General features: G+C 35.9%; 1 non-coding gene across 1 annotated transcript; it reads right to left on the reverse strand.

Moving 5' to 3' along the window:
• Positions 1–8,567: 8,567 nt before the first annotated feature.
• TRNAE-UUC lies at positions 8,568–8,639 on the reverse strand. Its single transcript has one exon. It is a non-coding gene; the product is annotated as a tRNA-Glu (tRNA).
• Positions 8,640–11,065: the final 2,426 nt, after the last annotated feature.

Here is an 11,065-nt window from a genome sequence, read left to right on the forward strand (position 1 = left end):
CTTGCCTTAACCTGAAAAATGTAGCAGCACATGGCTTGAGTATTTAAAGAAATATTCGGTAAGTGACCCCACTGTTGGGGTTAAATGCAACAATCACAAGCAATGAAATGATGGGACCTATCTTTCATTTCATTTCGTTTCGTTTCATTTCGTTTCGTTTCGTTTTCCCTATGGTGTAATCCTAACAGGTAATCGTGGACGTGTACCATATACTCTACACGCAGCCCATACGTGCGAGTATGGGCTCACCAGCTAGTTCGCACACTACTGGGCCACTATCCCTAGCTGGTGGGCATGCTCTGGGGGCCCACCGGGACTCGTCGCTAAAACCGTCACGGCAGCGCTATGCAGGGCATAACGATCGTTGTCCTTCCATTTGGATGTACGCGTCCGTACCCTCGTGATGGGATAGGGGTATCCCCCCAAATGCATGATCACACAATATGCATGAGGTCCCACTAGTCCTACAGTCATCATTTAATGAACATAACCCCGTGTCACGTTTTCATGCTTACGTGTCATTCTCATTCTCATTTCTTTATATATCATACATATTCCTAGCGGGGTTATGTATCATGAAATTTACCGTATTTCATGTCATACAATTCATTTAGTTACATTTCAATTCTCATACAACAAGCCATAATCGTACAAGGGCCACACATCGTCACATGCATTCATATCACATCAACTAAGCAGCATAAATAGCATACATTCACGTTCACATGATTTCGTACTTAAGCACCATAATCTAGCATACAATGTATCATATCATAACCAAGTCAATAACGTAAACACTTCATAGTCATATCGTTCTCTAACTTACCATAGCCTTAACGTTCTTATACCTATCACAGACATATCATTATGTGACGTACCTTAGTCATATCGTCACAAGAACATACTCTAATGCTATCGTTCCATCAATCTATCACAAACCTATCCCTTTCTACCCATAACCTAACTGTATTCTTTCATCAATCTCTCCTATCCATAGCACTCCGATATGTAACCTAACTCCAACGTTTCATGAACGTATCTTACTCCTATCGTTACATTTCATTTTTTGCATCCTTCTCGTATCCTATCTCAAACATCTCCTAGAGCACATCGTACCATAATTATTATCATACAATCCCCATATTATAACATAACATAACATATAGGAAGCATATCGATCCACAGACAATTCACACATATCAATATATATGACATGTGCCGAACCACATGGCACGTGTCAACGTCAAATATAACCATGCCGATAGTAAGGTCACTTACCTGGCTAGCTTAAGCCGTTGTCACGTATATATCCTTACTGAAAGTTCGATTCCGTCCTTTGAAATCCAAGTCAATCTATGTGAGCCCATGACATCAGTTTCAAGTTTGAACTCTATACAATTATTTCTCTAATTTACCTTGTTAAAATTCCGATATTTACTGTTAGACAGAATTTAACAGAGTTTCATGCCCTCTGATATCTCCTGTTATATTTTTAAATTCTGTTTAGCAAATCTTCCCTCAATCTTCTCTCCTCCCTCTTTGTAATTATTTTCATTCCCATTCTGTAAATAGATTCTCAGTTCTGTAAACATCTGTCAATAAGATATTACTCTAATTCTATATTTATTTTCATTCTGTAAACCGATATTATTGGCCAATTTTAATTTGGCTACTATCTTACGGATTTATGGATCTGCCAGCTAAAATTTTATTGATTCTAACCTTATTTCCTCTAACTTCCGATGCTAACAAAAATCTAATTATTTGAACATGGGATCTGATTATTACAGACAGTAAGATAGGAAAGAAGATTTGATCCTAAATTAATTTCTTATAACCATAACTAAATTAATTTCTTATAATCATAACTATAAAGGAAAAGAAAATCTGAGATAACCGTAATAACTGACAAAAATCTCTAAATCTAAATCTGCAATCTGTTCAAAGCCATTTTACTTCTTCTCAAAGCTGACCATTGTTGTTTTCGTTTTCTTTCTTTTTTTTTTTTTTTTTTTTTTTTTTTTGTGCAGGTTTTCTGTTTCTTTCTTATTTTGCAGTTGGCTTAAGATGGGTAGAGGAGAGATAATTGTGGGAAGGGATGAGAAGTTAGTGGAGAGAGAGGTGGGGAAAGATTTTTTTCTTTAATTTTAATTTTAATTAATTAATTAATTAATTAATTATTATTATTATTATGATTTTAACTTTTTATTTGTTTATTTCTTTATTTATTTTTGGGCTATTACAGTCGGATTTATGGCCCTGTAATTTATACGTGCCTGCAGTCATCATCATTTCATTGACAACATTCATTATCAGATAGTCGGACAATACATTGATATTCCATTCATAGATTGCTAAACCATCGTAATGAGCTTGAGTTTGTAGAGTCTTTTCTTCGAATTGAATATCCGAAAAAGACGGTTGAGGATATCAGTTTTTCTGATTACTGGTATTATTTTGACTTCTCTTGGAGATTCTTTCAATTCGATTGTAGAGAGGTTCTTCTACCTCATTTACAATCTCGTCTTCGAATTCCTAGATTTCGTCGTCATTGTTAACGACATTGACAGATGAATCCTAATGTGTTATCCTCGGATTTAGAATTCTATCCAACTTTTCATCTATTTTGGCCAATGCAGCCTCTTCTTTTGAAATCCTCTTCGTAAATACGTCGAGGTTTATTGGGATTGACTCATTGACTTTCGGACAGAGCTACCTGCTTGTTCTTGCAGAGTACCAGAATTCTTTGAGATCTTTCCCTCAATACTCACAAGCTGGGTGGAGATCGTGGATAAAATCTTGTTTGAATAATTATTTTGATGCTGGATATTCTTGATATCCTTTAGGGTCGGATTACCCTTTTCTAGTCCTTCTGGGATAGTTTTGAAAGGACTAGCTTTAACCTTTTCTCCGTAATAATTGTCAAATTCGACTTCTTCCAACAGAGGAGGTTTTGAATATACTTCGCCTCTTCAAGCTCCTTTGAGTCAAGGTGCATATTTACAAAATATTTTCTTCAAACCATTCGAAGAATGATATGTTTTCTTCTACGGTTTCCATATGAGAATACCACCGAGCTTTTAATTCACTTCGCTCAGTTTCGTTTTAGGTTTGGAAGAAAGCTTTTCTCTTCGAAGAGTTGGCAGCTGAAATAAAGTCTGCCTTTCAAAATTCTTTGTCTATTTGGAAATCAGCCCTGATGACATTTAGCTGACTTTCGTAGACATATTGAGTATCTATATCAGTATGGGTTGGAGATCTTGAGCCATTTTTATAGTGGATTGATTCCCTTTTTTGATAATAACGGACCTCTTTTACCTTTAAGGGGTCATACATTGATCTTGAAACTCCCGACGTACTTGGTCTTGATCTCAAGAATTCTTTTACTTTCGATTCTGACAAAGGTTCTTCGCTGAATTTTATTTCAACACTTCCATCGTCATGTTCGATGATTTGTACTGGGTTTTGAGATTCCTTTCTTCTCGGAAGATTAGCATCTTCTTGATTGTTATAAATTTTGGGTGGGTTGTACAATTTAGAGTAATTTAGAGTAATTGTATTTTAAGACTTTTTATTTAATTTCGGTTACATTTACATAATGGCTAATTATGACCATAAAGTATGAATGTTACAACTCTTGAAATGCCTTTAATAATTTCATTTTTTAGGCTATATAAAGCCTTGTATGTTGTATTTGTAAGCAGACTTGGAAAATATAGTAAAAGGAGCATTTGTGCTTTCTTTAGTCAATGGCTAAGTTTCTTTGCAATTCTATGTAGTTTAGGTTGCATGTAGAATCATTCAAGTTCGACATGATCAATCATGGAGTGATTCGAATCTCAAACAACTGTTCTTGCGTTGAGATATTTGATCAACAAGAATCATTCAAGCTATACATGATCGATCTTGCTTGTGGAGTGATTCGAATCTCAAACAATGTTCTTGCCTTGAGATATTCGATCAATAAGGTAATCCGAATCTTACTCCCCTTGAAGTGATTTCCACATATCATTTGTTTTCAGAGCTTCAGGCTCACGATCGGATATATGTTTCCTTTGTGTTTCTTTTCAATTTGTTTTTATCTTTTTAGTTTTTAATCGACCCAAAATAAAAAAATCATATCTGGGCTTTACTAAAAAAATTGAGAGGTGAGAATGAGAGCTTCATTTGTGTAAATGAGTGAAAATAGAGTGGCCTAAAAAAATCCTTGAGTGTATGCACGTGAGAGATTGTTGTGAGGTCCTTTGCATTTCCATATCTTATCTTTTTGCAGCGAAGTGTGACAAATAGATTCGAGGACGAATCCTTTTGAAGAAGTGGAGAATGATATGAACCAAGAGACATCAATGATACAATATGCTTCAATGAAGATGTGAAGAAAATATTGTTGAAATTATCAAAAGATATTTCAATTCATGCCACATTAAAGAAGAATGAAGTTTCATGTTATAAATTTTTGGTGGATTACAATTTAGAATAATTTAGATTTATTGTATTTCATTAATGTATTTTAAGACTTTTAATTTACTTTAGGTTACAATTACATAATGCTTAATTATTGCATTAAGTATGAATGCTACAACTCTTGGAATGCCTTAAGTAGTTTCATTTTGAGGCTATATAAAGCCATGCATGTTGTATTTGTAAGAAGGCTTGGAAAATATAGTCAAAGAAGCATTTGTGCTCTTCTTTCGCCAATGACTAAGTTTCTTTGCAATTCTATGTAGTTTAGTTTAGGTTGCATGTAGAATCATTCAAGCTCGACATGATCAATCTTGTTTGTGGAGTGATTCGAATCTCAAACAAGTGTTCTTGCGTTGAGATATTTGATCAATAAGAATCATTCAAGCTAGACATGATCAATCTTGCTTGTGGAGTGATTCGTATCTCAAACAATGTTCTTGTCTTGAGATATTCGATCAACAAGGTAATCCGAATCTATTAAAGGCATTCCAAGAGTTGTAACATTCATACTTTATGGCCATTATGTAAATGTAACCGAAATTAAATAAAAAGTCTTAAAATACAATAACTCTAAATTACTCTAACTTGTAACCCACCCAAAATTTATAACAATCAAACTTCATTCTTCTTCAATGTGGCACGAATTGAAACATCTTTTGATAATTTTGACAACCTTTTCTTCACATCTTCATTGAAGTATATTGTATGATTGATGTCTTTTGGTTCATATCAAATAGGTTCCGGTGTTCAGTTCATTCACTCGAATTAATTCATCTTTCATCTTATTCTTTAGATTTAGAATTCTAACAAAGAAGGAGAGAAGACGAAGACAGAGTGAAAGAAAGGAGCAAAGCTGCTTTGCCGAGTTCTCAAAGGCAAGGGAATAGAGGTGAAGGAAAGAGCTACGTTTACCTCCTGAAATAAAGCAAGGGAATAGAGTCAAAGTCAAGAAAGAAAAATGAACAAGAGCTAGTTTGACCGAGTTCTAGAATAACTCAGAACTGAAGGTAATCGAGGTTCAGGGGAAGGAGCAAAGAGAACAAACCTCGTTCAAAATGGAGCAATGCTTCATAAGGAGTCTTTACTTGATGAATAAGGAGAAAGAGAAGAGAAGAGAAGAGAAAGAGAAGGAGCGAAGCAAGCTGTGAGACCCATAGGTAATCTCAGCCTGTTTATTTACTGAGTTCAAGATAAGAGAGTGCTTTACCTCCTGAAATCAGTCCAATGGAGCAGAAAGAAACAAACACCTATTTACCGAGAAAAAGATAAGAGAGTGCTTTACCTCCTGAAATAAGGGAAGGGAAGGTAATATCAAGAATAAAATGAAAGAAAAGAGAAGAAAGAGACCGATAGCTGAATCACTTAAATCAGTTTCAGGAGCGAAGCAGCGAGACTGATAGTTGGAGAGGGAGAGGAGCACTGTTTATTTATAAATAGAGAGCAATCATAGTACGATTGATATGAACCAAAAGACATCAATCATATAATATACTTCAATGAAGATGTAAAGAAAAGGTTGCCAAAATTATCAAAAGATTTTTCAATTCATGCCACATTGAAGAAGAATGAAGTTTGATTGTTATAAATTTTGGGTGGGTTACAATTTAAAGTAATGTAGAGTTATTGTATTTTAAGTCTTTTTATTTACTTTAGGTTACATTTACATAATGGCTAATTATGCCATAAAGTATAATTGTTACAACTCTTGGAATGCCTTTAATAGTTTCATTTTTGAGACTATATAAAGCCATGTATGTTGGATTTGTAAGAGACATGAAAAATATAGTAAAAGGAGCATTTATGCTTTCTTTAGCCAATGGATAAGTTTTTTTGTAATTCTATGTAGTTTAGGTTGCATATAGAATCATTCAAGCTCGACATGATCAATCTTGCTTGTGGAGTGATTCGAATCTCAAACAAAGTTCTTGTCTTGAGATATTCGATCAACAAGGTAATCCGAATCTTACTCCCCTTGTAATGATTCCTTATCTTATCAACGATAGAGACAAGCGAAATTTTGACCAACTTCTATTAAACCAAGATATTCTACCAAGATATTCTTGACCTTTGCTTTCATTAGTTTACTTCTGATATGAACCAAGAGACATCATTCATACAATATACTTCAATGAAGATGTGAAGAAAATGTTGTCAAAATTATCAAAAGAGGTTGCAATTCATGTCACATTGAAGAGGAATGAAGTTTGATGGTTATAAATTTTGGGTGGGTTACAATTTAGAGTAATTTAGAGTTATTGTATTTTAAGACATTTTATTTACTTCAGGTTACATTTACATAATGGCTAATTATGGTCATTAAGTATGAATGTTACAACTTTTGGAATGCCTTTAATAGTTTCGTTTTGAGGCTATATAAAGCCATGTATGTTGTATTTGTAAGGTAGACTTGGAAAATATAGTAAAAGGAGCATTTGTGCTTTTCTTTAGCCAATGGCTAAGTTTCTTTGCAACTCTATGTAGTTTAGGTTGCATGTAGAATCATTCAAGCTCGACATGATCAATCTTGCTTGTGGAGTGATTCGAATCTCAATCAAGTGTTCTTGCGTTGAGATATTTGATCAACAAAAATCATTGAAGCTAGACATGATCGATCTTGCTTCTGGAGTGATTCGAATCTCAAACAAAGTGTTCTTGGCTTGAGATATTCGATCTACAAGGTAATCCGAATCTTATTCCCCTTGTATTGATTCCTTATCTTATCAACTTCCTGGGACAATCAGTTTAGCCATTCCTATCTCAAGTCTGGTAGATTCTGCCTCTTCAAACAAAGGAAGAAACTCTGATTTATGATCCAACTCCCCCTTCAAAATTGTCTTGAGCCCTAGCACCACCCTTATTGCGAAAATCTCCCTATCATACTTAGGTTATATCAACCACTCATCTCCTATCCTACTCCTCCACCCTCACCTTAAATCTGCCAAAGTCAGCCTTAGCCATAGAATCCAAAAGATTGTGAGGTAACTTACTTAGGTTATTCTTTTACCTCTTTTTCCCATCAAGACTCTTCAAGGAAGCTAGCTAAGACCCTCTGGCAGATCAAGACGACTGACTGGCCAAAGGGGCGAAAGTATGTATCACCTGCCGATCTGTGATCAAAGAAAACTATACCTGAAGAATGGGATACAGATTGAAAAAGCATAAAAGCCATCTCTATCAATCTACGCTCATTGATGAGACGGTGACATAGAAAAGAAAGTATACCGATTGTCACCCCCATTTTTTTCACTGAAAAGTCAAAAAGAGAGAGAACCTTAGGAAGTTTAATAGGGTGGGGTCGAGGATGGAATCGAATAGCGAATGCAGTTGAGGTTAAGACAGGTCCTGCATCTCCTACCTAATGCAATTGACCGACCCGACATCTCTTTCGTTCAATAATGCCTTCGCTTCCAGACGCTATTTACCAATAAGAATAGGAAAAAGATACTACTTGAATTGAAGAAGCTCAACCTTGAAAAAGAAAGATGGTAGGCCGACGTTGAACGTTGAAACTTTTGGTAGCCACTGAAGAAGGCGAAGACTGGGAAAAGACTAGGCCCACTTACTGCTTATTGCTATGCCATGGTTTAAGCTTTAGGCTCCATAGACAGAACTTTTTTTTAGGTATTAGGGGAGGGGGAGGGGNGGGGGGGGGGGGGGGGGGGGGGGACACTACTCAGCACTTAAGGTGGGGTTCAATGCCTAACAAAAACGGCCAAAAGAGATGTGGAAAGAAAGAACACATGCATAGAGATTTCGTCTGTCAGAGGTTCAAGAATCTATGAAAGGACTGGGGGGAGGGGGAGGGGGAGGGGGGACACTACTCAGCACCTAAGGTGGGGTTCAATGCCTAACAAAAACGGCCAAAAGAGATGTGGAAAGAAAGAACACATGCGTAGAGATTTCGTCTGTCGGAGGTTCAAGAATCTATGAAAGGACATCTAAAGCTAAGTAAGGAAGAATGAATGGAAGTCCATTACTGAGAAAAGTGGTGATCTCATCTTGCTTGCAAGGAGAGAGGAAGCTTCTAGACCACCTTTTCCAGCTAGATAGCGAGCGATCACTCAACAATTCACAATAAGAGAAAACGGCTGGGAATGAGTACCTATCCCTTACGGGAATCGAACCCGTTTCTTCGACATGAAAAGACGATGTCCTAACCACTGGACGAAAGGGACCAAAAAGTCATTCTTCATATACCTAAGCTCCGAGAATAGAAGTGGTTCATTTTCTTTCTATACATACACAATTCGACGATTTTGTTTGTGTTTATATTGGCGACTTCTGATGTGAATTCGGCGGGTCGTCCTGCCCTTCCTACGTGATAAGAATCACGGTGTTCCAAATGGATCTATTGCCAAGAAGATTAAAAAAAATGTCATATGAATATTCAAAACACCAGAATTCGAACCTACGCGTAGAGAGCTCAATTGATTTCAAACCTATCACATTAGCCACTCAAGCACATCAATATTTGTTAAAAAGAACTATGTTTAATTTCATAAATTATGTAAAAGTCAAATGGTTAATTTGACTTATTCTTTTGTGGAGATTAAAGGGGATCGGTAATAAATCCCGTCCACAAACGTCTAGAATAAATCTCATCCACAAACGTCTTTTGTCGGGAGACTATAAATACCCACAATATGTTTCAGATTCATGGATGAATGTAATTCAGATCTCAAATTGAGACGTATCCCTTAGAAATCCGAGCATCATATTTGCCATTCTAAATTTCAAGCAATTCTTGTGGTAGAATTGCACCCGAGCCATTCAATCAAGCCTTGATCAAGTTCGATTGTGGAGTGACTCAATTTAGAACAAGGTTTTGAAATCTTGCTTCTAGATCTTTGATCGTAAGAGGTAATCTAATTCTAGCCTTATCTCTTGGTTGATCCAAATTTCATATAAGAAGGTGTTAATTACTTTGATTCAAGGGTTCTTGTTTCAACAAAAGCTTGGATCGTTGGGCTGAGGATTAGGGTTGCCTTATCATGCCCGATGGAGGACCTGTGGATTGTCTTGGAGGTATGATTTTTTTCACTGCGGAAGCGAATATCCAATTCGTGGAAAAAGAGAACTTGGATAGCAAGTCTTTTTTAAAAAGCTAGTTAGACTATTAATATGGTGCCCCTATATATGTGATTGAATTATTGACGAGTAATTGTAATATGCCTATTCAGATGAAATGCTATTTCTTTTAGGTTGTTATATTGCCTCGAACGGTGCACTAATCCTTTGAATCCGGTACCAACGGGTATCATCCCTCCTAGAACAACATTCTCTTTCAGACCTTTCAACCAGGAGAGCGGCTTTTGCTAAAACGTGAGCAGTTTCTTTCAAACTTCGTTCGGATATGCAAAAATGAGTATTTAGAGATGCTTTCGTTATTCCCAATAATATGGCTCGGTAACAGATCGCTTCTTCCTAGGCACCCCATTCGTTACGCTCGCAACAATCCAATTAGTTCTCTAGGTGAAAAAACATTAGACATTCTATTTGATGAAACCAACACCTTTGATGTTATTTGATGTACAAGAATTTAGATATGTCTATTATGGATCTCCACCCCCAGGGATCGAGAAACCTTTTGGATCTTATTAACCAAAGAAATCAGACTTCGCACTTTAGTTCAGCACCAATAAAAAAATCCGAAGGAATTCCAATCATTCTTGTTATACGCTCGTTCCAACCCTCAACTCTCTTTTCTAGGCTCATCGATATTGAATCAATCGAACGCACTTCTAACACTTGTTTCATATTTGGAAGACCCTGCATTATATCACCATATCATGATTTTTCATATATCAATGTAAATTCTCTCCTTCGTAAATAAAGGATTTTTCCTTTAATAGGTTACATCATAATGGTTAAATATGGCCACTAAGTATGAATGTTACAACTCTTGGAATGCCTTTAATAGTTCCATTTTGAGGCTATATAAAGCCATCTATGTTGTATTCGTAAGTGGACTTGGAAAATATAGTAAAAGAAACATTTGTGCTTTCTTTAGCCAATGGCTAAGTTTCTTTGCAATTCTATGTAGTTTAGGTTGCATGTCGAATCATTCAAGCTCGACATGATCAATCTTGCTTGTGGAGTGATTCGAATCTCAATCAAGTGTTCTTGCGTTGAGATATTTGATCAACGAATCATTGGAGCTAGACATGATCGATCTTGCTTCTAGAGTGATTCGAATCTCAAACAAAGTGTTCTTGGCTTGAGATATTCGATCAACAAGGTAATAAGAATCTTATTCCCCTTGTATTGATTCCTTATCTTATCACTTCTCTTTGCTAAAAACTACTATCAACGAAAGCTATTTTCAATCTATTCTGTTTTCTCCTCTCTCTCAAATGACTATCCATTCGAGAAGTCATTTTCAATCTATTTTAATTTTCCTCAGTAAAAATGACTATGCATCCATCGATTATGATTTTCTTCTCTTTCCTAAAAATGATGATTCAATTAATGCAATTCACAAAGCACATTTTCAATCAATTTTGTTTTTGGATCCGATATCCAAAAATCTAAATAATTGAAAAGAAGATCTAAGATAACTTTTCTATCTCTGTCAAAAGATAAAAGAACAAGTAGATCTAAC

This window comes from Cucurbita moschata, unplaced genomic scaffold, assembly GCF_002738365.1.
Source record: "Cucurbita moschata cultivar Rifu unplaced genomic scaffold, Cmos_1.0 Cmo_Scf00067, whole genome shotgun sequence".
Lineage (NCBI taxonomy): Eukaryota > Viridiplantae > Streptophyta > Magnoliopsida > Cucurbitales > Cucurbitaceae > Cucurbita > Cucurbita moschata.